This window comes from Misgurnus anguillicaudatus, unplaced genomic scaffold (genome assembly GCF_027580225.2).
Source record: "Misgurnus anguillicaudatus unplaced genomic scaffold, ASM2758022v2 HiC_scaffold_34, whole genome shotgun sequence".
Lineage (NCBI taxonomy): Eukaryota > Metazoa > Chordata > Actinopteri > Cypriniformes > Cobitidae > Misgurnus > Misgurnus anguillicaudatus.
Window position 1 is genome coordinate 4,065,516 of NW_027395284.1, and position 18,246 is coordinate 4,083,761.

Consider the following 18,246-nt stretch of genomic DNA (forward strand, 5'->3'; position numbering starts at 1 on the left):
ATTTACTGAATGATTTAAAACAGTACGAATAAAACAGTATAAAAGAATACAACAGTATGAACCTGTATAGCTGGAATCAGCTTCAGATGAGATCAGATGTGTTTCAACAGTAGGCACTTTCAAATCTAGATTAAAAACACCATCGGTTTAACTTTGCATTTACTGAATGATTTAAAATAAAACAGTATAAAAGAATAAAACCGTATGAACCTTACCTGTTATAAAGGGAATGAAGCTTACGGTATGGTGCTTACCTGCAGAAATAAAGTACAAAAAGAACACACAGAACTTCAATTTTCAACCTGTTTGTGATTACCACACAATCCCGTCACCTGGCTGTGGTCTTCATTTGGTGAACGGTTCTTCACTCATAATTGACCTATACAAGAAATAGAGAAGAATATTAAGCAATTCTGCTCTTACATTTAGATGTGCCCCAAGAACACAGACACACCGGCTCCAAAATGTTGAAACAGTACATTTCTGTTATTTTAATGTGGCAAATGTGTCAGCTTTAAAAGAATCATACCTTACCTTTTAAACAGGATGCGCACTGCATTAAATACCTTTACTCCCAGCATAAGCAAGCAATTTTCAAAATGCTTTAAAAGTAAATGGTGATTATTTTACTTGTTTGCCTGTTTTTGACTACCATAGAATCCTGTCGCCTGGATTCCAACCTATCATTTTCAGGCTTGTAAAGCAAATAATGAAATACATTATCATTGACTTCCATAGTAGGAAAAAAAATATTTTGGAATTATCGTGATAAATGATGAAGAAAATATTTTGAAAAATGATGGTTAGCACACAGTCGATGGTACCTATTAAATTTCATCATATTTTTTTATTCCTACTATGGAAGTCAATGGTCACTATCTGCTGTGGGTTTACCATCATTCCTCAAAATATCTTCTTTTGTGTTAATCAGAAAAAACGAACGCATACAGGTTTAAAACAACACGAGGATGAGTAAATGATGACAGAATTATCATTATTATAAATTGAAATATTTTCTTACTGCAAGTCATTTAGGTAATCAAGAAAATACTTTACCCGTTGTCTTTGCAAGTTAAACAAATACAGCTTTGCTTCCAGTTCTGTCGACGTTGCTGTGGTTTTTCGACAGCTGTAGTATGAAGGGTAGCGAATGAATGAATACATTGCACAAAAAATCCTTTTTAACTATGCAAATATCTAAAAAGTCTTAAAATAAGATGCATTATTTTGATGAGCAAAAGGACATAAGAAAATAAGCCTAGCCTTTCGGGAGAAAAAACATAAAATTTAAGTGAATTTGGGCTTAAAACAAGCAAATAAATCTGCCAAAGGGGTTAGAAACAAATCTAGATTTAAACACCTAATTCAAGAAAAATTGTCTTAGCCCATTGGCAGATTTGTTGGCTTGTTTTAATGTACATTCATGTACAATATTTCGTTTTGTCTTGTATTTCTAAGCATTTTGTACTGCCCAACGTTGTCTAGGTTGTTTAACGGTTGTCATTTTCTTTTAAAAGCTTTATAATTTATTAGTTTGGATGATTGCCATTCCTGAGAACCGCTTACATTGTAAGTAAAAGAATCATCTAAGCATTATTTTGTTGAATGTCTCTTAGACATGTAGCTGTTTGATTGTGGTTCTATTTAATGGCCAGTCTATACTTGGGGAACGGTCAAACGTCTATTAGATTTTCACTGACAGCCCAAATTAAGCCTTGTTTTAGCCTAGACACATATTCGCGGTCTATTAGAAGTTATGTAGTCGTTTAATAGCCGCTTTTTGATGACCAATGCGTTCTTGTGCCGTGGTTAGGCGTCTCTTGGATTTTCCGTAAAAAGACAAACGAATCTATTTTTAACACAAAGGCCAGGGGAGAGCGCGAACGCAGTCCCCCACTATCAGAAATTTTGCAGTCGAGATTCCCACATTTGGGGAATTCGCAAAGGGTCAGCACAACCGGAGTGCAATGGCTGAGCCTCGCCCTGGGTGAACCACCTTCATGATCATGGTATCTCCCCTGCCAGGTAAGTATGAGCAACAGCCTTTGAGGCCAGACGGCCGCATCTTCCTGTGACCGATCGCATCGACGGCGCCCCCGAAGGCCGTCCGACTACCATTTCATTACTGTGTGTGACCAGGTGGAAAGGCGCACGAAGCCAGGTCTGAAACCAAATATTCTTCGAGATCTACCCATTTTCCGTTTCCAGCCCGGTTAAACCGTGCAGAGAGAAAAACGTGAAACAATTTAAATCAAATGGATTTAAATAGCGCATTTCAATATATCGTTTCGTTATTACAAAGTAACTTTACGTGGAATAGAAACAAAGAAATGTACAGAGCAATCGAGAAACAACGAAAGCATAGCAATTTTAGAACGTGGATAAATAAAAACACAAGGGCTCAATGACTTACCCGTTGTCGTTGTGAGTTAAACAAATACAGCTATGCTTCCAGATCTGCCGACGTTGCTGTGGTTCTTCGACAGCTGTAGTACAGTGAAAAAAAAGTTTTCAGGTGTTTTGAACATCCCAATCTGTCTCGTTCGCTTTTTCAGCTGTGTCGATGATGTTTAAGTCGTCATCGTGTCACCTCCAAAATACGAATGCATACAGGTTGAAAACAACACGAGGATGAATAAATGATGACAGAGTTATCATTATAAATTAAAATATTTTCTTACTGCAAGTCATTTAGGTAATCAAGAAAATACTTTACCCGTTGTCTTAAACAAATACAGCTATGCTTCCAGGCGTGTCGACGTTGCTGTGGTTTTTCGACCGCTGTAGTATGAAGGGTAGTGGAAAAAAAGTTTTCAGGTGTTTTTAACATCCCAAACTGTCTCGTACGATTTTCTTGCGCCTTCAGCTGTGTCGAGGCTGTTTAATTCGTCCTGGTATCACCTCCGCAAACTGTAAGGAAAATAATTAAATACATTACAAAAACATTTCGTTATCAGCGTGTTCATTTCCATGCAAGCTTTTCGTTAAACCAATAATGCCAACGAATACACAGCACTTTTAAAACACACGAATTAAAAAACACTCTGTCATTCACGCACAAAAGAAACAAATTCTGTTTTTTACCTAACTTATTTGTCCCCGAGAAGGGGAGCGCACCGTTCATGGAAACACTGCAATACCACGTCGATGCATGGAGTGGAAGGAGCAAGCTCCGCTTCCATTTCCGAAGGTCAAAAATCCATTTAACGTATAGTCCCCGGGTAGGAGACGTATCAGACATTAAACTGATAAGAACAGATTTTTTTCTTTCGAAAATTTTTTTATTGTCATCACATCTTTTTTTCAAAAACAAACATGGCTTTAAAGAAACACTCACATTCACAGTCACAGTCATTAATTTCAATAAAATATCTTTAAAACGTCAGACAATAAATAACATTTAAGACTTTTTTAAAGAGATAGGACTATTAAAATCTTTTCTGGGTGTTAAAAAAGTGAAAAAAAAGAGTGAAAAAAAAGTGTTAAAGTGTTTTAAACATCCAAATCTGTTCGTTTACTTTGTATTTTTTTCCTGTTTTCGAGTAAAAAATAATTCTTAAATCGAGATGCATTTTCTTAAGCAAAGTGGCTTAGATTTTAAGTCTTGTTTACTGAAATAAATTCTAAAATGTAATAGGTTAAGGCCTAAATCAAGTAAAAATATATGCCAGTGGTTTAAGGGAAATAAACCTAAATTGAGTTTATTATTGCATTAAGTTGGAACAGAAATTAAGTTTATTTTTCTTACCCCACCGGCAGATATTTTTACTTGTTTTAAATATAAACCTGTTGCTTTTTAGAATTTATTTCAATTATTACAACACATAATATCTTAAGCCACTTTGCTTAACAAGTAAATGCATCTCGATTTAAGAATGGTCAGATATTTACTAGAAAACAAGACAAAAACTTCCAAACATGAATTTACAGACGGCTGGAAATTTTAAACAAAATAACTAGACATACCTATTCGGGTCTGCTCCCGTTTGCTGTGATGAAGGGGGTCTTAGTCCAAAGCACATTTTGAGGAATACTTACACATTTTACTTCTTATTTCTTTAGAATGAATTATTATTTATTTTCAATTACAAAGTATGCGATCTGATTTTCTATTTATTTATTTATTTAGCTTGTTGCACATTTGATTTGTTGCCGCATCATTCCGTGTTAATGTATTTCAATGTATTTGTTTGTAAGCAAAAAGTGCGTTATTATAATTCATTATATAGCTGCGAAATATATAAAAGTATTCCCAGCAAACACAAAACGTTTTTATAACGTTTTTGTATTTGCTGGGTTGGCATCACTTTCTTTAGCTCACACAAAATTCTACCAAAAAACAGCATATCATTTTCTACTAAATAACTGCATACACTGTGGATTAAAAATGTCCGGAATGCGAACCTGGTAAAACCCAGGTAAAAAAAGCAAATAAAAAATAAACCATTTTGATTTAGCAAAAGTTTACAAATAAATGCACTCCCTGTACACAACAAGCACGTCTCGTTACCATTCATATTTTGCGTGATTTAAGTTTCGTCGCATACATTTTGGAATAAAATAAGGCTTTTAATGTATGCAGACTTCATTCTCCATTAAGGGCTTATCAATCATAATGAACGCTGTTAACTATTCTCATTGAATGGTCTAAATCCAATGCTGGTAAAGAAATCAAATGTCCATTTAAACGCAACAAGCAAACAGCTATGCTTCCAGGTCTGTCGACGTTGCTGTGGTTTTTCGACAGCTGTAATATGAAGGGTAGAGTGAAAAAAGTGTTTAAGTGTTTTAAACATCCAAATCTGTTCGTTTACTTGCTACTTTTTTCCTGTTTTCGAGTAAAAAAATAATTCTTAAATCGAGATGCATTTTCTTGTTAAGCAAAGTGGCTTAGATTTTAAGTCTTGTTTACTGAAATCAATTCTAAAATGTAATAGGTTAAGGCCTAAATCAAGTAAAAATATATGCCAGTGGGTTAAGGGAAATAAACCTAAATTGAGTTTATTATTGAATTAAGTTGAAACTGAAATTAAGTTTATTTTTCTTACCCCGCCGGCAGATATTTTTACTTGTTTTAAATATAAACCTGTTGATTTTTGTAATTTATTTCAATTATTACAATACATAACATCTTAAGCCACTTTGCGTAACAAGTAAATGCATCTCGATTTAAGAATTGTCAGATATTTACTAGAAAACAAGACAATAACAGCAAGACAGACCTTAATTTACTTTTTTCTTCCAAACATGAATTTACAGACGGCTGGAAATTTTAAATAAAACAACTAGACATACCTATTCGGGTCTGCTCCCGTTTGCTGTGATGAACGGGGTCTTGGTCCAAAGCACATTTTGAGGAATACTTACACATTTTACTTCTTATTTCTTTAGAATTAATTATTATTTATTTTCAATTACAAAGTATGCGATCTGATTTTCTAATCGCGGTGTGTTTTATTCCTCGTTTGCTTGCATGGATTTGCTTTATTTATTTTGCTTGTTGCATTTAAATGCACATTTGATTTGTTGCCGCATTATCCTGTGTTAATGTATTTCAACGTGCTCATAAACAAAAAGTGCGTTATTATAACCAATTATATAGCTGTGAAATATATAAAAGTATTCCCAAAAACCCAGGTAAAAAAGTAAAATAAAAAATAAACCATTTTGATTTAGCAAAAGTTTACAAATAAATGCACTCCCTGTACACAACAAGCACGTCTGGTTACCATTCATGTTTTGCATGATTTAAGTCTCGTCGCATACATGTTTGCGTAAGGATTTGATATTTATTTTTTGTGGAAGTTTATTAAACTAAAAGGCTTTGTATTTTTGCTCCGTGAGCCGCTTGGACGCTGTTTAAATAGTCATCGGGAGTTAACTGTATTTTGCTGTCCTGCAGTTTTTTTCTTTCTTTACGTGTGTATATAAGTGTATGTACCATTTATATAACTATTTCCACATGTAATATCTGAGCGGTGGTTTTTGAGACTTAAACAGAAGGCGAGAGTATGTTTGTGTGTTTTGGTTTATTTTTGGTTCGTCACTGCTTTTAAGAACTATGCACTGATTTGCTGTGTGGTTTGTCCCTTCTGTTAAAAAGTGGATTTAATCTAGTCTCTCCAATTGTGGGTAAATAACCGGTGGGCCGTAAATTTTATCTTTTAAATATTTTTAAGCACTTTCTGTAAAAAATAAATTTGTACTATTTTTGGAGAGTCACGTCTCTGTCTTTAATCCCATCCGAACCAGCAGGGTCCTTTTCATATTTTTGTAACTTTTTTGTTTGTTTATTTTTTCTCTTGGGTTCAATCTATTTTCCTGTGTGAATAAATAACCCAGGTGACTTAGTCGGTTCCTTTTCATACCTTTAACCAAAGGTTACACATGCAAGCAAACGAGGAATAACACATACGATTAGATCATCACGTCACATACTTTGGAATTAATAAGAAACAATTATTCAGTCTAAAGAAATGAGAAGTTAAACGTGTATGTACTTCTTCAAATGGGCACACTTTGGACAACGACCCCCGTCATTACAGTAAAATGTTTTCCCTACTTCCGGTCAAAGCCGCCATTTTGTGAAATGGGCATATAGGCGACGCTGGAGCATGCCGCCATTGTCTCTGTTCAACAAAACAATTGTGTTTATATATAGATCTATTCGATTTTTTTTCGATTTCAATCACCGAATACAAGGTACAACACGATGCCATCTGGCCCTTCTCTCTGGTTTATGTTTGTAAGGAAAATAGAGGGCGAAATTCCATTTCAGTCAAACATTCCTTCGTGCCACGCTGCTTTTTTTCTTTGAACGAAAAAAAACCCGTGTGCTCCGCCTATACAATTCGTTTTCCTGTTTATGATTATTTTATGCTTAAAACAAGCAAATAAATCTGCCTAAAGGGTAAGAAAAAAAGTCGTGAACTTTTCCCATAAATACTATTTCAAGAAAAACTGTCCTACCCCACTGGCCGATTTTTTGCTTGTTTAAATTCACTTCGATTGCATATATAAAAATATTGTCTACAAACTAGATCACCGGGCAGATGTTTATCTTTTTAGTATCCACCGAAGACACATGCGAACCTGCATATGGGCCAAACTTTTCCACAATACACATTCGTTGTGTGCACGCGCCATTGTCTTTGTTCAACGCGACAGCGTGCTCCGCCTAAATAATTTGACCCATTTTAACATGGGTTTGTTTCTCGTTGTTGTTTTTTCTTTGAAAACAATCTATATAGCGCTCTCCACAATCGTTTTGGTGTTAGCTTTACGTGGAATAGAAACACACAAAAGTACTGAGCGAACGAGAAACATATTATAGAACGCGCAACATCATATAGATCACGGATTGGAAACCAAACTGGCAACCACGCACAAAAGAAGCAAACTCTGGTTTTAAACTCACCTTATTTGTGCCCGGAAAGCGCCCGAGTCGATGAACGGAGTGGACGGAGCAAGCCTCGCTTCCATTTCCGAAGGTCAAAAATCCATTTAAACTTGTAGTCCCCGGTGTCCACTTGTTCTTGTCCAAAAAGCCGAGAAGCGATACCGCAATGGGAGCCGGAGAAGGCGCTGGCTGTCGGGATGGAGGTTAACGGGTCAGAGGTCTGGCACTGAAGGTCTGGGTCCATTCCTCACCGTGTGCATTTCACTCTATACGTGTAAAAAACATACAAATACATAAAATACATACAGAAACAGTTATCACTTACACAAAAAGAACATGAAGGTAAAGCTTCAGTTAATTTGCTTGCTGATTGCTTTTTGCATGCACATAAAAAACTGAACAAAACTGATATACTAAACAAAATAGGCCCTAAAATTGAGGAACACCAGTTGTATAGCTATTTTTTAAATATGAAATAAGACAATAAATTACAAATAACATTTGAATGCCTGCAGCTTGTTCATGTCCACTCCACAAAAAAAAAACAGTGTGACCCTTCTATTTGGTTTCAAGTTTGAAAGTTTCGAACCTATGCAACACTCTTAAGACAAATGCTCCTAAAAAGTACCAAATAAGGGTTCCTCAGCATGTAACCACAGCAGAACCCGTTTTTTGGTACTATATGGAAACTTTTTATAAGGTTCTATAAAGAATCTTGCCTTGAAAAGTGCTCGCCTCAATGGTGCTATAAAAAAACATTAATTTATCAGCTGTCAGGAGTGACATTTTTGTTACTTATCCACTTTTTAATGTATAACACTTGATAAAGATTATTTATTGTCAATTCTTCACATGTTTCAAGCATACAAAGCAATCGAAATACAAGGTGCATCAGCATTCAGTTAATATGCCACCTGGAGCTGGAATCAGCTTTCAGAAGAGATCAGATGTGTTTCAACGGTAGACACTTTTAAATCTAGATGAAAAACACGACGGTTTAACTTTGCATTTACTGAATGATTTAAAACAGTACGAATGAAACAGTATAAAAGAATACAACAGTATGAACCTGTAGCTGGAATCAGCTTTCGGATGAGATCAGATGTGTTTCAACAGTAGGCACTTTTAAACCTAGATTAAAAACACATCAGTTTAACTTTGCATTTACTGAATGATTTAAAACAGTACGAATGAAACAGTATAAAAGAATACAACAGTATGAACCTGTAGCTGGAATCAGCTTTCAAATGAGATCAGATGTGTTTCAACAGTGGGCACTTTTAAACCTAGATTAAAGACACATCGATTTAACTTTGCATTTACTGAAGAATATAAAACAGTACGAATAAAACAGTATAAAAGAATACAACAGTATAAACCTGTAGCTGGAATCAGCTTTCAGATGAGATCAGATGTGTTTCAACAGTAGGCACTTTTAAATCTAGATTAAAGACACAACGGTTTAACTTTGCATTTACTGAATAAACAGTACGAATAAAACATTATAAAAGAATACAACAGTATGATCGGTTTAACTTTGCATTTACTGAATGATTTAAAACAGTACGAATAAAACAGTATAAAAGAATACAACAGTATGAACCTGTAGCTGGAATCAGCTTTCAGATGAGATCAGATGTGTTTCAACAGTAGGCACTTTTAAATCTAGATTTAAAGACACATCGGTTTAACTTTGCATTTACTGAAGAATTTGAAACAGTACGAATGAAACAGTATAAAAGAATACAACAGTATAAACCTGTAGCTGGAATCAGCTTTCAGATGAGATCAGATGTGTTTCAACAGTAGGCACTTTTAAATCTAGATTAAAGACACAACGGTTTAACTTTGCATTTACTGAATAAACAGTACGAATAAAACATTATAAAAGAATACAACAGTATGATCGGTTTAACTTTGCATTTACTGAATGATTTAAAACAGAACGAATAAAACAGTATAAAAGAATACAACAGTATGAACCTGTAGCTGGAATCAGCTTTCAAATGAGATCAGATGTGTTTCAACAGAAGACACTTTTAAATCTAGATTAAAAACACATCGGTTTAACTTTGCATTTACTGAATGATTTAAAACAGTACGAATAAAACAGTATAAAAGAATACAACAGTATGATCGGTTTAACTTTGCATTTACTGAATGATTTAAAACAGTACGAATAAAACAGTATAAAAGAATACAACAGTATGATCGGTTTAACTTTGCATTTACTGAATGATTTAAAACAGTACGAATAAAACAGTATAAAAGAATACAACAGTATGAACCTGTATAGCTGGAATCAGCTTCAGATGAGATCAGATGTGTTTCAACAGTAGGCACTTTCAAATCTAGATTAAAAACACCATCGGTTTAACTTTGCATTTACTGAATGATTTAAAATAAAACAGTATAAAAGAATAAAACCGTATGAACCTTACCTGTTATAAAGGGAATGAAGCTTACGGTATGGTGCTTACCTGCAGAAATAAAGTACAAAAAGAACACACAGAACTTCAATTTTCAACCTGTTTGTGATTACCACACAATCCCGTCACCTGGCTGTGGTCTTCATTTGGTGAACGGTTCTTCACTCATAATTGACCTATACAAGAAATAGAGAAGAATATTAAGCAATTCTGCTCTTACATTTAGATGTGCCCCAAGAACACAGACACACCGGCTCCAAAATGTTGAAACAGTACATTTCTGTTATTTTAATGTGGCAAATGTGTCAGCTTTAAAAGAATCATACCTTACCTTTTAAACAGGATGCGCACTGCATTAAATACCTTTACTCCCAGCATAAGCAAGCAATTTTCAAAATGCTTTAAAAGTAAATGGTGATTATTTTACTTGTTTGCCTGTTTTTGACTACCATAGAATCCTGTCGCCTGGATTCCAACCTATCATTTTCAGGCTTGTAAAGCAAATAATGAAATACATTATCATTGACTTCCATAGTAGGAAAAAAAATATTTTGGAATTATCGTGATAAATGATGAAGAAAATATTTTGAAAAATGATGGTTAGCACACAGTCGATGGTACCTATTAAATTTCATCATATTTTTTTATTCCTACTATGGAAGTCAATGGTCACTATCTGCTGTGGGTTTACCATCATTCCTCAAAATATCTTCTTTTGTGTTAATCAGAAAAAACGAACGCATACAGGTTTAAAACAACACGAGGATGAGTAAATGATGACAGAATTATCATTATTATAAATTGAAATATTTTCTTACTGCAAGTCATTTAGGTAATCAAGAAAATACTTTACCCGTTGTCTTTGCAAGTTAAACAAATACAGCTTTGCTTCCAGTTCTGTCGACGTTGCTGTGGTTTTTCGACAGCTGTAGTATGAAGGGTAGCGAATGAATGAATACATTGCACAAAAAATCCTTTTTAACTATGCAAATATCTAAAAAGTCTTAAAATAAGATGCATTATTTTGATGAGCAAAAGGACATAAGAAAATAAGCCTAGCCTTTCGGGAGAAAAAACATAAAATTTAAGTGAATTTGGGCTTAAAACAAGCAAATAAATCTGCCAAAGGGGTTAGAAACAAATCTAGATTTAAACACCTAATTCAAGAAAAATTGTCTTAGCCCATTGGCAGATTTGTTGGCTTGTTTTAATGTACATTCATGTACAATATTTCGTTTTGTCTTGTATTTCTAAGCATTTTGTACTGCCCAACGTTGTCTAGGTTGTTTAACGGTTGTCATTTTCTTTTAAAAGCTTTATAATTTATTAGTTTGGATGATTGCCATTCCTGAGAACCGCTTACATTGTAAGTAAAAGAATCATCTAAGCATTATTTTGTTGAATGTCTCTTAGACATGTAGCTGTTTGATTGTGGTTCTATTTAATGGCCAGTCTATACTTGGGGAACGGTCAAACGTCTATTAGATTTTCACTGACAGCCCAAATTAAGCCTTGTTTTAGCCTAGACACATATTCGCGGTCTATTAGAAGTTATGTAGTCGTTTAATAGCCGCTTTTTGATGACCAATGCGTTCTTGTGCCGTGGTTAGGCGTCTCTTGGATTTTCCGTAAAAAGACAAACGAATCTATTTTTAACACAAAGGCCAGGGGAGAGCGCGAACGCAGTCCCCCACTATCAGAAATTTTGCAGTCGAGATTCCCACATTTGGGGAATTCGCAAAGGGTCAGCACAACCGGAGTGCAATGGCTGAGCCTCGCCCTGGGTGAACCACCTTCATGATCATGGTATCTCCCCTGCCAGGTAAGTATGAGCAACAGCCTTTGAGGCCAGACGGCCGCATCTTCCTGTGACCGATCGCATCGACGGCGCCCCCGAAGGCCGTCCGACTACCATTTCATTACTGTGTGTGACCAGGTGGAAAGGCGCACGAAGCCAGGTCTGAAACCAAATATTCTTCGAGATCTACCCATTTTCCGTTTCCAGCCCGGTTAAACCGTGCAGAGAGAAAAACGTGAAACAATTTAAATCAAATGGATTTAAATAGCGCATTTCAATATATCGTTTCGTTATTACAAAGTAACTTTACGTGGAATAGAAACAAAGAAATGTACAGAGCAATCGAGAAACAACGAAAGCATAGCAATTTTAGAACGTGGATAAATAAAAACACAAGGGCTCAATGACTTACCCGTTGTCGTTGTGAGTTAAACAAATACAGCTATGCTTCCAGATCTGCCGACGTTGCTGTGGTTCTTCGACAGCTGTAGTACAGTGAAAAAAAAGTTTTCAGGTGTTTTGAACATCCCAATCTGTCTCGTTCGCTTTTTCAGCTGTGTCGATGATGTTTAAGTCGTCATCGTGTCACCTCCAAAATACGAATGCATACAGGTTGAAAACAACACGAGGATGAATAAATGATGACAGAGTTATCATTATAAATTAAAATATTTTCTTACTGCAAGTCATTTAGGTAATCAAGAAAATACTTTACCCGTTGTCTTAAACAAATACAGCTATGCTTCCAGGCGTGTCGACGTTGCTGTGGTTTTTCGACCGCTGTAGTATGAAGGGTAGTGGAAAAAAAGTTTTCAGGTGTTTTTAACATCCCAAACTGTCTCGTACGATTTTCTTGCGCCTTCAGCTGTGTCGAGGCTGTTTAATTCGTCCTGGTATCACCTCCGCAAACTGTAAGGAAAATAATTAAATACATTACAAAAACATTTCGTTATCAGCGTGTTCATTTCCATGCAAGCTTTTCGTTAAACCAATAATGCCAACGAATACACAGCACTTTTAAAACACACGAATTAAAAAACACTCTGTCATTCACGCACAAAAGAAACAAATTCTGTTTTTTACCTAACTTATTTGTCCCCGAGAAGGGGAGCGCACCGTTCATGGAAACACTGCAATACCACGTCGATGCATGGAGTGGAAGGAGCAAGCTCCGCTTCCATTTCCGAAGGTCAAAAATCCATTTAACGTATAGTCCCCGGGTAGGAGACGTATCAGACATTAAACTGATAAGAACAGATTTTTTTCTTTCGAAAATTTTTTTATTGTCATCACATCTTTTTTTCAAAAACAAACATGGCTTTAAAGAAACACTCACATTCACAGTCACAGTCATTAATTTCAATAAAATATCTTTAAAACGTCAGACAATAAATAACATTTAAGACTTTTTTAAAGAGATAGGACTATTAAAATCTTTTCTGGGTGTTAAAAAAGTGAAAAAAAAGAGTGAAAAAAAAGTGTTAAAGTGTTTTAAACATCCAAATCTGTTCGTTTACTTTGTATTTTTTTCCTGTTTTCGAGTAAAAAATAATTCTTAAATCGAGATGCATTTTCTTAAGCAAAGTGGCTTAGATTTTAAGTCTTGTTTACTGAAATAAATTCTAAAATGTAATAGGTTAAGGCCTAAATCAAGTAAAAATATATGCCAGTGGTTTAAGGGAAATAAACCTAAATTGAGTTTATTATTGCATTAAGTTGGAACAGAAATTAAGTTTATTTTTCTTACCCCACCGGCAGATATTTTTACTTGTTTTAAATATAAACCTGTTGCTTTTTAGAATTTATTTCAATTATTACAACACATAATATCTTAAGCCACTTTGCTTAACAAGTAAATGCATCTCGATTTAAGAATGGTCAGATATTTACTAGAAAACAAGACAAAAACTTCCAAACATGAATTTACAGACGGCTGGAAATTTTAAACAAAATAACTAGACATACCTATTCGGGTCTGCTCCCGTTTGCTGTGATGAAGGGGGTCTTAGTCCAAAGCACATTTTGAGGAATACTTACACATTTTACTTCTTATTTCTTTAGAATGAATTATTATTTATTTTCAATTACAAAGTATGCGATCTGATTTTCTATTTATTTATTTATTTAGCTTGTTGCACATTTGATTTGTTGCCGCATCATTCCGTGTTAATGTATTTCAATGTATTTGTTTGTAAGCAAAAAGTGCGTTATTATAATTCATTATATAGCTGCGAAATATATAAAAGTATTCCCAGCAAACACAAAACGTTTTTATAACGTTTTTGTATTTGCTGGGTTGGCATCACTTTCTTTAGCTCACACAAAATTCTACCAAAAAAGAGCATATCATTTTCTACTAAATAACTGCATACACTGTGGATTAAAAATGTCCGGAATGCGAACCTGGTAAAACCCAGGTAAAAAAAGCAAATAAAAAATAAACCATTTTGATTTAGCAAAAGTTTACAAATAAATGCACTCCCTGTACACAACAAGCACGTCTCGTTACCATTCATATTTTGCGTGATTTAAGTTTCGTCGCATACATTTTGGAATAAAATAAGGCTTTTAATGTATGCAGACTTCATTCTCCATTAAGGGCTTATCAATCATAATGAACGCTGTTAACTATTCTCATTGAATGGTCTAAATCCAATGCTGGTAAAGAAATCAAATGTCCATTTAAACGCAACAAGCAAACAGCTATGCTTCCAGGTCTGTCGACGTTGCTGTGGTTTTTCGACAGCTGTAATATGAAGGGTAGAGTGAAAAAAGTGTTTAAGTGTTTTAAACATCCAAATCTGTTCGTTTACTTGCTACTTTTTTCCTGTTTTCGAGTAAAAAAATAATTCTTAAATCGAGATGCATTTTCTTGTTAAGCAAAGTGGCTTAGATTTTAAGTCTTGTTTACTGAAATCAATTCTAAAATGTAATAGGTTAAGGCCTAAATCAAGTAAAAATATATGCCAGTGGGTTAAGGGAAATAAACCTAAATTGAGTTTATTATTGAATTAAGTTGAAACTGAAATTAAGTTTATTTTTCTTACCCCGCCGGCAGATATTTTTACTTGTTTTAAATATAAACCTGTTGATTTTTGTAATTTATTTCAATTATTACAATACATAACATCTTAAGCCACTTTGCGTAACAAGTAAATGCATCTCGATTTAAGAATTGTCAGATATTTACTAGAAAACAAGACAATAACAGCAAGACAGACCTTAATTTACTTTTTTCTTCCAAACATGAATTTACAGACGGCTGGAAATTTTAAATAAAACAACTAGACATACCTATTCGGGTCTGCTCCCGTTTGCTGTGATGAACGGGGTCTTGGTCCAAAGCACATTTTGAGGAATACTTACACATTTTACTTCTTATTTCTTTAGAATTAATTATTATTTATTTTCAATTACAAAGTATGCGATCTGATTTTCTAATCGCGGTGTGTTTTATTCCTCGTTTGCTTGCATGGATTTGCTTTATTTATTTTGCTTGTTGCATTTAAATGCACATTTGATTTGTTGCCGCATTATCCTGTGTTAATGTATTTCAACGTGCTCATAAACAAAAAGTGCGTTATTATAACCAATTATATAGCTGTGAAATATATAAAAGTATTCCCAAAAACCCAGGTAAAAAAGTAAAATAAAAAATAAACCATTTTGATTTAGCAAAAGTTTACAAATAAATGCACTCCCTGTACACAACAAGCACGTCTGGTTACCATTCATGTTTTGCATGATTTAAGTCTCGTCGCATACATGTTTGCGTAAGGATTTGATATTTATTTTTTGTGGAAGTTTATTAAACTAAAAGGCTTTGTATTTTTGCTCCGTGAGCCGCTTGGACGCTGTTTAAATAGTCATCGGGAGTTAACTGTATTTTGCTGTCCTGCAGTTTTTTTCTTTCTTTACGTGTGTATATAAGTGTATGTACCATTTATATAACTATTTCCACATGTAATATCTGAGCGGTGGTTTTTGAGACTTAAACAGAAGGCGAGAGTATGTTTGTGTGTTTTGGTTTATTTTTGGTTCGTCACTGCTTTTAAGAACTATGCACTGATTTGCTGTGTGGTTTGTCCCTTCTGTTAAAAAGTGGATTTAATCTAGTCTCTCCAATTGTGGGTAAATAACCGGTGGGCCGTAAATTTTATCTTTTAAATATTTTTAAGCACTTTCTGTAAAAAATAAATTTGTACTATTTTTGGAGAGTCACGTCTCTGTCTTTAATCCCATCCGAACCAGCAGGGTCCTTTTCATATTTTTGTAACTTTTTTGTTTGTTTATTTTTTCTCTTGGGTTCAATCTATTTTCCTGTGTGAATAAATAACCCAGGTGACCTAGTCGGTTCCTTTTCATACCTTTAACCAAAGGTTACACATGCAAGCAAACGAGGAATAACACATACGATTAGATCATCACGTCACATACTTTGGAATTAATAAGAAACAATTATTCAGTCTAAAGAAATGAGAAGTTAAACGTGTATGTACTTCTTCAAATGGGCACACTTTGGACAACGACCCCCGTCATTACAGTAAAATGTTTTCCCTACTTCCGGTCAAAGCCGCCATTTTGTGAAATGGGCATATAGGCGACGCTGGAGCATGCCGCCATTGTCTCTGTTCAACAAAACAATTGTGTTTATATATAGATCTATTCGATTTTTTTTCGATTTCAATCACCGAATACAAGGTACAACACGATGCCATCTGGCCCTTCTCTCTGGTTTATGTTTGTAAGGAAAATAGAGGGCGAAATTCCATTTCAGTCAAACATTCCTTCGTGCCACGCTGCTTTTTTTCTTTGAACGAAAAAAAAACCCGTGTGCTCCGCCTATACAATTCGTTTTCCTGTTTATGATTATTTTATGCTTAAAACAAGCAAATAAATCTGCCTAAAGGGTAAGAAAAAAAGTCGTGAACTTTTCCCATAAATACTATTTCAAGAAAAACTGTCCTACCCCACTGGCCGATTTTTTGCTTGTTTAAATTCACTTCGATTGCATATATAAAAATATTGTCTACAAACTAGATCACCGGGCAGATGTTTATCTTTTTAGTATCCACCGAAGACACATGCGAACCTGCATATGGGCCAAACTTTTCCACAATACACATTCGTTGTGTGCACGCGCCATTGTCTTTGTTCAACGCGACAGCGTGCTCCGCCTAAATAATTTGACCCATTTTAACATGGGTTTGTTTCTCGTTGTTGTTTTTTCTTTGAAAACAATCTATATAGCGCTCTCCACAATCGTTTTGGTGTTAGCTTTACGTGGAATAGAAACACACAAAAGTACTGAGCGAACGAGAAACATATTATAGAACGCGCAACATCATATAGATCACGGATTGGAAACCAAACTGGCAACCACGCACAAAAGAAGCAAACTCTGGTTTTAAACTCACCTTATTTGTGCCCGGAAAGCGCCCGAGTCGATGAACGGAGTGGACGGAGCAAGCCTCGCTTCCATTTCCGAAGGTCAAAAATCCATTTAAACTTGTAGTCCCCGGTGTCCACTTGTTCTTGTCCAAAAAGCCGAGAAGCGATACCGCAATGGGAGCCGGAGAAGGCGCTGGCTGTCGGGATGGAGGTTAACGGGTCAGAGGTCTGGCACTGAAGGTCTGGGTCCATTCCTCACCGTGTGCATTTCACTCTATACGTGTAAAAAACATACAAATACATAAAATACATACAGAAACAGTTATCACTTACACAAAAAGAACATGAAGGTAAAGCTTCAGTTAATTTGCTTGCTGATTGCTTTTTGCATGCACATAAAAAACTGAACAAAACTGATATACTAAACAAAATAGGCCCTAAAATTGAGGAACACCAGTTGTATAGCTATTTTTTAAATATGAAATAAGACAATAAATTACAAATAACATTTGAATGCCTGCAGCTTGTTCATGTCCACTCCACAAAAAAAAAAAAACAGTGTGACCCTTCTATTTGGTTTCAAGTTTGAAAGTTTCGAACCTATGCAACACTCTTAAGACAAATGCTCCTAAAAAGTACCAAATAAGGGTTCCTCAGCATGTAACCACAGCAGAACCCGTTTTTTGGTACTATATGGAAACTTTTTATAAGGTTCTATAAAGAATCTTGCCTTGAAAAGTGCTCGCCTCAATGGTGCTATAAAAAAACATTAATTTATCAGCTGTCAGGAGTGACATTTTTGTTACTTATCCACTTTTTAATGTATAACACTTGATAAAGATTATTTATTGTCAATTCTTCACATGTTTCAAGCATACAAAGCAATCGAAATACAAGGTGCATCAGCATTCAGTTAATATGCCACCTGGAGCTGGAATCAGCTTTCAGAAGAGATCAGATGTGTTTCAACGGTAGACACTTTTAAATCTAGATGAAAAACACGACGGTTTAACTTTGCATTTACTGAATGATTTAAAACAGTACGAATGAAACAGTATAAAAGAATACAACAGTATGAACCTGTAGCTGGAATCAGCTTTCGGATGAGATCAGATGTGTTTCAACAGTAGGCACTTTTAAACCTAGATTAAAAACACATCAGTTTAACTTTGCATTTACTGAATGATTTAAAACAGTACGAATGAAACAGTATAAAAGAATACAACAGT

General features: G+C 34.9%; 2 long non-coding RNA genes, 2 other non-coding genes and 2 pseudogenes across 4 annotated transcripts; all 6 read right to left on the reverse strand.

Annotated features, from left to right (window-relative positions):
• Nucleotides 1–1,105: 1,105 nt before the first annotated feature.
• On the reverse strand, nt 1,106–8,388 carry LOC141363367 (uncharacterized). The gene is made up of 3 exons (XR_012368879.1): nt 7,418–8,388; nt 2,717–2,910; nt 1,106–2,486 (listed from the first exon to the last, which is right to left on the reverse strand). It is a non-coding gene; the product is annotated as an uncharacterized lncRNA (long non-coding RNA).
• Nucleotides 1,869–2,033, reverse strand: LOC141363473 (U1 spliceosomal RNA). Its single transcript, XR_012368964.1, has one exon. It is a non-coding gene; the product is annotated as a U1 spliceosomal RNA (small nuclear RNA).
• On the reverse strand, nt 3,107–3,279 carry LOC141363426 (U2 spliceosomal RNA; annotated as a pseudogene).
• A 2,342-nt stretch (nt 8,389–10,730) lies between the features above and the next one.
• Nucleotides 10,731–18,010, reverse strand: LOC141363369 (uncharacterized). Its single transcript, XR_012368881.1, has 3 exons — nt 17,044–18,010; nt 12,342–12,535; nt 10,731–12,111 (listed from the first exon to the last, which is right to left on the reverse strand). It is a non-coding gene; the product is annotated as an uncharacterized lncRNA (long non-coding RNA).
• On the reverse strand, nt 11,494–11,658 carry LOC141363474 (U1 spliceosomal RNA). Its single transcript, XR_012368965.1, has one exon. It is a non-coding gene; the product is annotated as a U1 spliceosomal RNA (small nuclear RNA).
• LOC141363427 (U2 spliceosomal RNA) lies at nt 12,732–12,904 on the reverse strand (annotated as a pseudogene).
• Nucleotides 18,011–18,246: the final 236 nt, after the last annotated feature.